This window comes from Lactuca serriola, chromosome 5 (genome assembly GCF_051521515.1).
Source record: "Lactuca serriola cultivar US96UC23 chromosome 5, Lser_US96UC23_V15, whole genome shotgun sequence".
NCBI lineage: Eukaryota > Viridiplantae > Streptophyta > Magnoliopsida > Asterales > Asteraceae > Lactuca > Lactuca serriola.
In genome coordinates, this window is record NC_136412.1 from 55940921 (window position 1) to 55955268 (window position 14348).

Sequence of the window (14348 nt, forward strand, 5' to 3'; positions counted from 1 at the left end):
TTTGTGTCAAAATATGGTTTATACTTTACTTTTCTGGGCAATTATATTTTTGTGTAATGTTTATGATCTTATGGTCTAGTTTACGGCTGAATTTACGGCCGTAAACACCTTATGGCCGTAAACTCATTTACGGCCCATTTGTTTCCGGCCCATATCCAACATGTATAAATAGAGGTGTTAGGGTGAGGAGTAGAGATTGATGAATCCTAAGGAGATTACGGCCAGAGAGAAACAAGAGCTTTTATGTGTGTGTGAATCCTTTGTATCCGGATCTTCATTCTTATCAATACATACAAAGATTCATATTATTCTTCTTCTCCTTCTCTTTTTCTTTATCTGACATCATCCGTTTGATTGGGATTCCGCACCATCAAACGGATCTGACTGACACACAGGCAAATTAGGGACTTACAACACTGTAATTCCAATACCCTAGGACATTAGAGTTCATTCCGAGAATAGAAATATTTTCTACCAAAAATCTCAGGACTATAAATAGAATTCTGAACCAAATTGGTTCATTAGTTGAATTCCAATTAGAGAAAAGCCAAATTCTCTCTCACGGATCTTCGGGTTTTTATCCCAAATTGTGAGTAACTCTTTCTAGTAGTGTTAGAAAGCTTTAAATGTGTTCATAACATAGATTACATAGCTAAATCATCCGATTTAGGAGTTTACTCCCCAAGGTGTTCTTGAGCGGTAAACTCCCGAAACCGAGCCTAGATTGTCCCCCGTGTTTAGTAACTACCTTGGACATGTATAGGAGTGTTTTAGGGACAAGAAATCAACCAAGAAACACCCAAGTTTAGGAGTTCACGGCCCAAGAATAGCTTAGGCCGTAAACTCCCTTGAAACATGCTCAAATGGTGTTTTTAAGGCACCTAAGGCTTGGACTTTATGTTAGACAAATACCCTAAAGTATTTAGGACCTAGAAAACATAAGAAAGCACAAGTATTGAAGAGTTTACGGCCAAGAGTAGTTCTTGGGCCGTAAACTCCTATAAAGGGGTCAAAGGACACCCTAAATCATTTCTTAAGCCAAGAGACCAATTTGGGCATGTACCTAGATGAGTTTTGGACTAGTTAAAACACTTAGAACACCAAGAGTGAGGGAGTTTATGGCCCAAAAGGTTCCATGGTCGTAAACTCCATAAAATGGTGTCAAATGGTGCCATAAACTCTTCTAAAGCTAAGTACAAAAGCCTAGTTTAGTTCCTAGTTAATTTAGAGACTTGAAAGCACCATAATCACCCTCCCAAGGGAGTTTATGGCCGTAAACTCCAAGGGAAAATGGTCTTTGGGCTGTAAACTCCCCAAAGGAGTTTATTTGGTACCCAAACACTTGTTATAGCCTTGAAACAATTCACCATATGAGTTGTAATAATTCTAAGCTCCATTTAGGCACTTGGTTGAGAGTTTACGGCCAGGAGTTTACTCCCCTGGGCCGTAAACTCCAAAGAACATGGTCATTAGACCTTAAACTCCCATAAGGGGCATTGCACTCCTTTGTTGCAATCCATTAGCCTCCTAGCACTTGACCAAAAGTGTTTTCCTCGCGTTTAAATGTTTATACTTGTATAATTAGTGTTATAATCACTAATTATTTATATACATATGTTTTCATGTGTAATTAGGATCATTGTGTGTGTCTAAGTCTTCATTGGACACCAAGCACTTGTCCAATCCTTCCGTACAATACCAGTCCGTTCAATTCCAGTCACTTACTGCAGGTGAGTTCATACCCCTTAACTAATGTTTTAAACTATTTTTAAATGTTTTATGGGGGGGGGGGGGAATACAAGTAGGATTATGCTACTTATTATGTCAATCACATGTGATTAGTAAGTAGAATTATACTACTTATTACATCAATCACATGTGATTAATAGACAACATTCAAATGATTTGGCTACTCATTAGCCGTTTTACCAAACAGTTTCCTTCAAATGATTTTTATAAACATTTTATATGTTTTAAACTCCTTATTACACTGTACCTCTTACTCTGTATATCATATTTCAAACTTATTTACAACTGTGTTTCAAACAAATGTTTCTATATACTAAACTGTTTTATCAAACCCATGCCTTCAAACTGTTTTATAGATTGACACCAAGTCGATCATTTCTTAAAATAATATTTATGTTCAAATGTTTTACAAAACTTATTTATGCTTTTATATTATAAATTGCATGCCTTTATATGTATAGTTATATAAGAAGTGTTTAAAAGACTTATGAAGGTTATCCACCCTATTTCCTTTTCGCGCTTGAGATGTGGTCTGGTGGGATATCGGATACTCATCCGAAGGTCGTTTAAATATTAGTTATATATCATGTGTACATATAAAGTCATAAAAGGCCCTTCCAGTTCATCCCATGCCCTTGGGTAGCAAGGGTTACATCCATGTCCATACTTACCAGTTAGATTACTAGTAAACTACCATATGGGTAGTTTAGGAAGATACTAGAACCATTACTAGAACGCGATATCATACAATGAGTCAGTTCATTCATGAGTCAATACTTGCTAGATAGAGAGAGAGAACACATGTTACAGCTAGTACATTTACATGATTACTTTTACATGATTACACTTACATGAGTACATTTACATAAGTACATTTACATGATTACTTTTACATGATTACACTTACATGAGTACATTTACATAAGTACATTTACATGATTACACTTACATGAGTACATTTACATAAGTACATTTACATGATTACCTTTACATGATTACGTTTACATAGATAATATATGACGAGTTATCATTACATTTTATATGTATAGATATTGTTATGAAATCCTCATTCTTACCTTTACCTTGTGATACAATCACATAATCAACGAGATAGATTGCATTTAATATCCTAGTACCAAAGGATACGTTGCGGGATTGACCATTCCTAGAATCTCTGTTAGCTACAGAGGTAAAAGCACATCCACGGATGTCAACGGTTGATATCATTACAGGTATACTTTAAGGGATTAACTATTCCTATACCCAGCTATTAGCAACAGAGGTAAATGTACGTCTACGGATGTCTTAAGTTAACACTGTTAGTTACCCTAGTACCAAAGGGTAATATTCAGGTTAGTTGTATTATTACCTTTATTTTGTGACTCAATCACATAACCAATGAGGTGAATTATATTTAAGTATCCTAGTACCAAAGGATACAATTTCTTATAATAATAATAGTAACACAATCGAGTCTTGGTAGAAGACTACATTGAGAACAGTTAGGTCTTGGTAGAAGACTACATGGAGAACAGTCAAGTCTTGGTAGAAGACTACATTGAGAACAATTAGGTCTTGGTAGAAGACACTCTTATATAATAATAGGAATCATAGGGATTTCTAGGGTTTTTCAAACGTTTACAGTTGTTTTACAAACATTTTCATACTTATACGAGCTTTCTTTCAAAACAATGTCAAGTCTTTAATTACAAGTTCTACAAATTAAGACACATTAATACTTATGATCTCACCAGCTTCAAAGCTGATACTAACTTTCAAAATTACTTGTATCCTCAGGTCATCTTAGACAGGTACCGATGCAAGGAGAAAGGAAGATGGAGCTTGTTCAAGACTTATCTTTCATTTTGATTTATGCTTTAGTATTTATCAAAATTTGACGGAACACATTTGTATAATAATTATATTATTAATGCAATGGATGATTTTGTTGCTTGTTTACTACTTTACATTGTTGTGATATTATACATGACGTCCTCCGCCCCAGAACGTTTCCGCTGTTCTTGGTTTTGGGGTGTGACATCATAACTTTCTCTCACTACTCTCTTTCTCTCTCTAAAACTCGAAATTTAGCCAAAAATCCCCCTTTCAAGCTTCATTTTGGTAAGAAATCTACCTAGCATGTTTCTAAGCTTGTTTATCATTCAAATTTGTGTTTAATTTACTCAAAACACCCATAAACATGTGTTTACGGTTTGGGAACCCTCCCAAAACTGTGAACTCCTCTAAAGTGGGTTTTGAAGCCCCAAAACCCCTCCAAATCACTTCTAGTGCTTAATTAAGACCCTTGGACTTGCAAGAATGGAATTAGAGCACCAAAAACGTACCATTTGATGTATGGACATGAGTTTACCGCCCAAGAACATGCTTGGACCGTAAACCCTCATCTCCTTAGACCATAAACTCCTCCAATGGGTGTTAAAGTGCCTTTAACACCTTGCCTGGCTTGGAATTGGACCTAGAACTTTGTATACTTAACCTACAACCACTAAAACCCATGAATCATGAACAAACATGAGTTTACAGTTGTAAACTCATGTGTTTAAGGTAGTAAACTCCCAAGAACATCTTCATAGACCGTAAACTACTTTTCCAAGGTCAATTCAAGTCCCAATCACTTCCTAAGCCATGGAATCAACCCTAAAACCTTCCCATGTGCATTGTAATTGACCTAGGACCACCAAATCACATTAAAACATGGCACATAATAGTTTACGGCCGTAAACTCATAGTTTACTACCGTAAACTCCTCAAATGGTCCTTAAGGTGCTCAAATCTCATTCAAAAGCCTTGAAACCAAGTCTAGCATCAACCAACAAGTGTTATAAGGCCATTTAGCAACTAAGAACACCACCACCATGAGTTTACGGCCATAAACTCATGGGGAGTTGGTCATTTGGACCATAAACTCCTAAAGGAGTTTACACTTGGGGAGTAAACTCCATATCCAAGCCATACACATCCATAGATGCTACCCGGGTCACTCCAAACACTTAAATTGAAGTGTTTTCACGTCTAGAAGTGTTTACTCCTATCTAATTAGTGATTCAAAGTCTATTTTGATACAATTATGTATCATTTCATTTTACTGTCACAACTAGAAATTTTTGGCGCCTTGTAACTACAACACTTATGTCAATTATGAATCAAAAACATGAAAGCATGTATGATGCATACTCTATGACAACAAAATTTCAATCAAACACAGCATGCAAGCAATTCAAGTGGTCAATAAGCAATTCGAAACCCTAGAAGTTCATGTTTAAGTCCATTTTGGACTACGACTTCCATATTGTGCCCAATGGACCAATAAGCTTCCAATTTGACCACCGTGGGCTTAGAACTCTTAAATGGGCTCTAATTGGACCCACTTCCATGTATTTCAATATTTTGGGCCATATTGGGCCTAGAATGAAATAAATTAATTATATGAACCATTTTGGGGCATAATTAACCCAATTGAGCCCTATTAGGTCATAAAAATCACACTTATATTTATTAGGACCAAAAATCACTCAACATAACTATGAAATTGGGCTTAAGCCTTTAAGGCCCAAAAACTCTCTCTTCTCTCTCCATTCTCGGCCCAAGCCCAAAGGAAAAGAGGAGTTGACTTTTCCTATGCCACCTCACAATTGCCTAAAGGATTTCCATGCAAAAATAACCCATACATCCATGCATTTCCCATACTTCCATGCAAGCACTCTCTTCTTCTCCCTCTCTCTCTTGCTCTCGGCCGAATCCAAGCACACACACACACACATTTCACCCACAATTCTCTCAAGAAACTCTCTCATTTCTCCTCCATATTTTCGAGATCCAAGAGGTGTTCAAGGGATTTCTTCCATAAAAATCATCATCTAAGGTAAGATATTGCTTGGATCCATAAGCTTGCTATTTCATTTCATTCAAAAATCATCTCTTAATTCATTCAAACTTATGATCTAGCACCTTAGAAGCATCCAAGTTCGAGATCTTTCAAGAAAGGTTGCTAGGATCGAATTCTTCTCATCTTTTCCTTCCAAAACCGAAACCACACCCAAGGTGAGTTTCATACCCCCTCCTTTTCGGTTTTTATGAGTTTTTATGGGGGAGAATACAAGTAAATGTGTAGATCTATGTGTAAATGTATGCTATGTGTGATTTGATGCATGTATGTGTGTGATATCTTGTGTTTGTGATGAATATGCTATTCAACAATTGTGTAAAACTGAGATCTAAAACATGGGGAAGGAAATAAACATAACTTAAGCTATTTTACACTAATCAAGTCAAGAAAAATAGTTTATATGGTTAAGATGTACATACTTGAACATATAACCCATTTTAGGGCTTAAATTTTCAAAAATACAAAACTTGGGGTCCAAACCGACAAATTATAAATTCTGGAGGATAAGAAGGGTCCAAACAGTTTTTAAAATAATTTTTTTGAACATCAACATTTTTGAGGGGCTTAAAATGTAAATTTTTAATCTAATGGGCTAAATTTGGGCTTTTCGGCCCAATAAGCTTCAAAGTGCGAAATTTCTAAATTGAGGGGTTGGAAATGCAAATTTCGGTAAAACAGGGGATTTGAAGTGAAACAAAACTATTCCAATGGTCAAAAATGCTTTTGAAATTCAAAAAGGATAAAAAATGTAAAAGTTTTCTACGTTGGGCCAAAACTGTCAAAGTTGCAAAATTTAGGGTTTCAACCGAGAAAACATTATTCTGGAAGGACTAAAGCTGTTTACAAAAATAAATTTGGGCTAAAAATGTCTTTTCTATAAGTTTATGATACAAAAGTGTCAAAATAATGTTTTAAGGACTAAAATGAAATTCTTTTATATAAAGGACTAAAAGTGCTATTTTTTTTAAAAGAAAGGTTGTGAAAAAGTAAAAATTCTTACTTTTAAACGAATTAATTCATCAAGACAAATACGAGATCCGCGACTACCGGTGAAACGTAATAACAAATACACTTTCAACACCAATATCGTTACCAAACGAATTCATTCGATGTCGAATCAATAACAAATCAAAAATCAATAAACAATAGTACTTTAATAAACACGCGAAATCTACGAGGAGTCAATATTCAATCTTTGGGCTCGAAAGTTTCAAATAGTGCTTGTTGGGCCTTGCTAGCCCACTAACATGATATTTAGGCCCGAAGGGAACACGCTTACATGTTATCGGGTCTTCTATGACCTAATTCCATGTAAAAGGACTTTCAATAGCTCTATTGTGTTGTTGGGCCCTAATGGTCCACTGGTACTGCTAGTAAAGTCAAGAAGTCAAATGCAAGTCGGGCCAAGTGCCTTTCGCATTCCCGAAAGCCTTGAATAACTTGTGGAAATAAAGGAGGCTTCTTACCCTCCTTTCTCCTCGGTTGTTGGGCTTACGAGAACTCGAGTAATCAGATTCGTGACGTTAAACAATAGAAGTCAGGGTGGTTGGATTACGTGAGTAGTATGGACGACGCCTCAAGGATCGTTCGTAATTTGTAGTTATAAACTAGTCATTTTCATTAATGCGTGATTATAACAACTCACAAACTTTAAGTAATCCAATGTCACCTGGGTAATCATAAACATTCGCCATATCGCTATAACAGTAAACAAGTCATGTAATTTGCGTATTGGGAAAACATCGGGTTTTCCCGGAAAGTTCAACATTCTCACCTGCATGATGTATACATAGTTCAACAATTATACATGTTTTCAAAATCGACAAGCATATTTACGGATCTCCACACTTTTTATAAACAAATACTCTTTTCAGAAAATATCGGATTTTCTGGGTGTTTCAACTTCACGAAAAATCATTTTCCATAACATTACTTATGAACTCACCAACATTTCATATGTTGACGTTTTCAAAATAACTTGTATTCTCAGGTAACAGGTAAACAGAAGAATATGTATCAAGTTATGTCATGGTGTTTTGTTTAGATTAATTATCAAACGGTTTATGTTATGGAATTGTAATGTTTAAAACAATGTACTGAATGTAAACTATATCAGTTGTAATATTTCAATGCATGGTGATGAATGATGTTATGATTCATGTATAATCATTGTGATGGTATTCAATTAAGTCACAATAGCCCTCGGACGTTTCCGCCGTCTGGTTCGGGGGTGTGACAGGTTGGTATTAGAGCTCTGTTTATAGTGAACTAGCATATCTAACCACACATTGATATGCAACTATAAACCAAAAGAGGGACTAACACAACTCTGAACAAAACAAGTAAAACATAACAATAAAACACCCTTACTTGCATTAGGAACAAGAGCATAATAACGAACCAAACAAGATAATGCTAGTATATCGGTTAAGCCAGAGCTGTTCTAGTCATATCAAGGAGTGGATGTAGCCTGATCAACTCCATTCCCTCCAAGGTATAACTATCACACATTCTGAGGAGATCGTGATAGCTAGGGAACCTAAAAACATACCCCTTTATCACCAAGAAGAGAACATCCATTTAGTCTATACAATAGTTGTAGAGTCATAGGATAATGATAGTTTATTCGTATACCTTCTCCCAGCCTTCATGGAAGGAGATCAGCAGGGCATTCAGTTTCATCAAGTCCTAGTGGCTCACGGGATGCTTAAAGATGAACCTGAAGGGAATCAAGAGGAAGCACACGACGTCGGACCTGACGAGTACACGGACACCGACTACGAGTTTGAGGAGACCGATAATGACATGGAGGAAGGACAAGACTCGGGCAAAGATAACACCACGTCATTTGTCGGCGAGGCGCAACCGGACCACCCCGCCCCACCAGTGAACCCCGCAAGGGAGAATCGCTCTCCCGAAGCTGAGATTGCTACCCTGTGGCAACAGCTGTTCGCCATGGAAGCACGTGCAGTGCAAGCTGAGCATGAGAGGGATGAGGTCATTGGGGACATGACTGAGATGACTGAGTTGTTGGCTCAACACTTCGGCATATGATCTCGCCACTATCTTAGGACACACCATGGAGTGTTAGGGATAGACTTATCTTACTAGGTCATTAGGATCTATGCTATGTACCCCGACTCTATGTTTAAGTGACTACACTACTCATAGAGTCGTTATGCTGTCGAAGTAATATCACTTATGTATGCTCTTACGAGCAAAATTTTCATGCATTAAATGCGGATAATATTAGTATTAGTTTTTATATGTTTTATTATGATGTTATAATCTGCTATGTGTTACAAATCCATGATTGTATGCTAAATTGTAGAAGTACTTAAGTTTGTGCCACGCACCTAGTCTATAGGATCACAACCTCACAAAAACCACATACACTCAACATCTTTCCGTTCTATGACAGAAAGATGCCTCCACGACCCGCTCGCGGAAACCCTGCACCAACCCCACCCGAAGTCGACTCAGCTGCAGCTGTATCTGCTGCGGTTACCGCAGCAATGGCACAAATTCACCAAGGGAACAATGGAGGAGTCAACGGACAAGGGGCCGGAAGTTTGAACAACGGGATGAATCAAGGACCCACCAAAACATGTTCTTACAAAGACTTCACAAACGCTAAACCATGAACCTTTAACGGCACTGGAGGAATGATCACCCTGAAACGATGTATCGAGAAGATGGAATCGGTGTTCGAGATATGCGATTGCCCTGAAGAGATGACGGTGAAGTTTGTCGCATGCACTTTCGTTGACCAAGCGCTCACTTGGTGGAACGGACATGTGGAAGCCATGACACTCCCCGTAGCCAATTCCATGCCATGGGCAGAAATGAAAGAAATGCTGATGGCCGAATACTACCCTCGTGGTGAAATTCAGAAAATGGAACAAGTGCTGTGGAATCTCACTGTCCGAAATGCTGATATAGATGCCTACATATCAAGGTTTAGCAAAGTGTCTCTGTTATGCCCTAGTATGATTACATCAGAGGGTAAGAAGATCGAGCGATTCATTTTGGGACTAACCTCCCCGATCCAAGGAAATGTGATAGCTGCAAATCCCGAAACTTTCGACAGTGCCAAGAGATTGGCCAAGAAGTTGTATGACCACAACAACAAGAAGGGTGAGAAGCCAGTAGGGACTGAAGTTAAGAAGGAAAATGATAGCAGGAAAGGGAAGAACAACAAGAGGAAGGGACGTCAAGGCTCCGAGTCATCCAAGAAGCAACAAACAGTGGCAGTTAATGCTGCAACCGCTCAAGTTCCGTCCACACCACATGCTCCAGCCTCAACTGCTCCAAGTGCTCATAGAACTTATTCCGGTAATCTTCCCAAGTGCAACAAGTGCGGTTTCCATCACAATGGAGAATTCAGGGAGATGTAGTGCACCAGTTGCAATCGGAAGGGGCACACGGCAAGGTACTGCAGGACCTACCCTCCTCAGAATCAACAACAGGGAAGCAACAACAACAATAACCGCAACAACAACATCACCAACACTGGCGACAACAATGCAGGACCTAGCCACACCTGCTATGGATGTGGGAGGACTGGGCATTTCCGTCGAAATTTCCCTAACAACAACAATCCCGGAAATGGAGGAACAGGAAGGGTACTGACCATGGGTAAGGGGGAGGTGATTCAGGATCCCGCTGTTGTTACCAGTACGTTCTCCCTAAACCACACGTATGCATGCATCCTATTTGACACCGGAGCGGAGATAAGTTTTGTGAGCAATAAGTTTAAACATTTGTTAAAACAACAACCCCAGAAGCTCAATGAAACCTTTACGGTAGAAATGCCAATGGGAAAACCGAATCCACTGGGGAAATCTACATCGGATGTACCCTAACTCTAAATCAACACGTCTTTCGAATAGACTTGATGCCTCTTTCCATTAGGAGTTTCGATATGATTATTGGCATGGATTGGTTAAGCCCCCACCATGCTGAAATTATGTGTCACGAGAAGGCCGTTCGCCTTCACCTTCCCAATCATGAAACCCTAGTTATTTATGGAGACAAACCTAGCAAGAACCTTCGCCTCATCTCGTGCATCCAGGCACAGAAGCATCTACGAAAGAACGATTTGACGTTCCTGGCTCATATAGTGGATAAAACCAAGGAAGAGGTTAGCATTCAAGACATTCCAGTAGCACGTGAATTCCCAGACGTATTTCCTGAAGATCTTCCTGGAGTACCCCCAGAGAGACAAGTTGAATTCCGAATTGATCTTGTTCCAGGAGCAACCCCTCTCGCTAAATCGCCTTACTGGCTAGCTCCTGCTGAGATGCAGGAATTGTCCAGCCAACTCAACGAACTCCTGGGCAAAGGATTCATCCGACCTAGCTACTCGTCATGGGGAGCTCCGGTCCTCTTTGTCAAAAAGAAGGACGGGATCTTTTAGAATGTGCATTGATTATAGAGAGCTAAACAAACTCACTGTCAAAAATCGCTATCCACTCCCACGAATCGACGATCTATTTGACCAGCTCCAAGGAGCTAGTTACTTCTCTAAGATAGATCTATGGTCCGGGTACCATCAGCTCAAGGTCCGGGAAGAGGAAATTCCCAAAACCGCTTTCTGAACTCATTACGGACATTATGAATTTGTCGTAATGCCCTTCGGTCTAACAAATGCCCCTGCCGCATTTATGGACTTGATGAACCGAATTTGTCGACCATTCCTTGACAACTTTGTTATCGTCTACATTGACGACATTCTAATCTATTCCCGAAGTGAAGAAGAGCATGGCCAACATCTCCGACAAATCCTGGAAACCCTATGAATGGAAAAGCTATACGCAAAACTCTCCAAGTGTGAGTTCTGGCTTCATAGCGTGAACTTCATAGGTCATGTTGTTAGTCGGGAAGGAATTCATGTGGATCCTTCTAAGGTCAAAGCCGTTGAAGAATGGGCAGTTCCGACGACACCCACCAAAATTCGCCAATTCTTAGGCCTAACACGCTATTATAGGAGGTTCATTCAGAACTTCTCTAAGATCGCAAAGCCACTTACCTCGCTTACACAAAAGGGAAAACCATTCAAATGTACGGACAAACAAGAAGTTGCATTCCGAATCCTGAAGCAATCGCTCTGCAGTGCCCCGGTACTATCTCTACCAGAGGGAACGGAAGATCTCGTGGTCTACTGTGACGCGTCAAATCAGGGTTTAGGTTGCGTTCTCATGCAGCGTGGAAAAGTGATAGCTTACGCATCCCACCAACTAAAGACACACGAAGTGAATTATACAACCCACGATATGGAACTGGGAGCAGTGGTCTTCGCTCTGAAGATTTGGAGGCATTACCTCTATGGTACGAAGTGCACCATCTTCATGGATCACAAGAGTCTCCAACACATCCTGAATCAAAAAGAGTTGAATATGAGACAAAGAAGATAGGTTGAACTATTAAACAATTATGAGTGTGAAATCAAGTACCACCCAGGCAAGGCTAACGTGGTAGCTGATGCCTTGAGCCGGAAGGAGTACTCTAATCGTCGTGCGAAAACTCTCTCAATAACCATCCAATCTCACCTAACCACTCAGATCGGGGTAGCCCAGTCAGATGCCATGAAGGCGGAAAACAGAGCAAGCGAGGCATTATGCGGAATGGAGAAGAATCTAGAGGTAAAAGAGGACGGAGTATACTATTTCATGAGCCGTATTTGGGTCCCTAAACTCGGAGGATTTAGGGAGGTAGTCATGAATGAAGCTCACAAGATGTGATACTCCATCAATCCAGGTTCGGACAAGATGTACTTGGATATTAAACAACATTATTGGTGGCCTAACATGAAGGCAGAAATTGCCACCTATGTCAGCAAATGCATTACTTGCGCCAAAGTAAAGGTGGAGTACCAGAAGCCCTCGGGGTTATTACAGCAACCGGTGATCCCCGAGTGGAAATGGGAAGGGATTTCCATGGACTTTGTGATCAAGCTACCCAAGACGTCGGACGGATTAGACACTATATGGGTAATAGTTGACCGACTGACGAAATCCGCCCATTTTCTGCCAATAAAAGAATCCTACAAGATGGAGAGACTGACAAGAATATAAATCCGAGAAATCGTGAGGCTTCATGGAGTGCCAGCGTCTATCATCTCAGATAGAGATAGTAGGTTCACTTCACGTTTTTGGCAATCACTTCAGAAAGCACTTGGAACCCATCTCGACATGAGCACTGCTTATCACCCACAAACGGACGGTCAAAGCGAACGAACCATCCAGATGCTCGAGACATGCTTCGTGCATGTGTGATAGACTTTGGGAAGTCTTGGGATACCCACTTACCCTTAGTTGAGTTCTTATATAACAACAGTTACCATTCGAACATCAAAGTCGCTCCTTTTGAAGCGCTATATGGACGTAAGTGTAGATCACTGTTGTGTTGGGCTGAGGTGGGCGACACACAGCTAGCAAAAGAACTAGCATCAGACAAGACGTTAATGGGACCGGAGATCATACGTGAAACCACGGAAAAGATAGTTCAAATCAGAGCTCGACTACAAGCCTCGCGCGACCGAAAAAAGAGCTACGCTGATAGACGACGAAAGCCCTTAGAGTTTCAGGTTGGGGATCGAGTACTGTTAAAAGTTTCACCTTGGAAAGGGGTCATTCGCTTTGGAAAACGGGGAAAACCGAACCCACGATACATTGGACCTTTCGAGATCGTTGCCCGAATAGGTCCAGTGGCATACAAACTACAACTATCCGCTGAGCTCAGCAGTGTACACCCCGTGTTCCATGTTTCCAATCTAAAGAAGTGCCTATCCAATGAAACTCTCGTCATTCCCATTGACGAAATTGAAATCAATGAGAATCTCCTATTCGTGGAAGAACCAATCGAAATCATGGACAGGGAGGTGAAGCGTACTAAGCAAAGTCGCATCCAGATCGTGAAAGTATGGTGGAACGCGAAGCGTGGACCAGAATTCATGTGGGAACCCAAAGACCAAATGAAGCAAAAGTACCCTCATCTATTCTAGCATTCTCAGATCTAGCTTTCAAAAGAATTTCGGGACGAAATTCCCTCTAACGGGGGGATGATGTCACAATTAGAAATTTTTGGCGCCTTGTAACTACAACACTTATGTCAATTATGAATCAAAAACATGAAAGCATGTATGATACATACTCTATGACAACAAAATTTCAATCAAACATAGCATGCAAGCAATTCAAGTGGTCAATAAGCAATTGGAAACCCTAGAAGTTCCTGTTTAAGTCTATTTTGGACTAGGACTTCCTTATTGTGACCCATGGACCAATAAGCTTCCAATTTGACCACCTTGGGCTTAGAACTCTTAAATGGGCTCTAATTGGACCCACTTCCATGTATTTCAATATTTTGGGCCATATTGGGCCTAGAATGAAATAAATTAATTATATGAACCATTTTGGGGCATAATTAACCCAATTAAGCCCTAATAGGTCATAAAAATCACACTTCTATTTATTAGGACCAAAAATCACTCAACATAACTATGAAATTGGGCTTAAGCCTTTAAGGCCCAAAAACTCTCTCTTCTCTCTCCATTCTCGGCCCAAGCCCAAAGGAAAAGAGGAGTTGACTTTTCCTATGCCACCTCACAATTGCCTAAAGGATTTCCATGCAAAAATAACCCATACATCCATGCATTTCCCATACTTCCATGCAAGCACTCTCTTCTTCT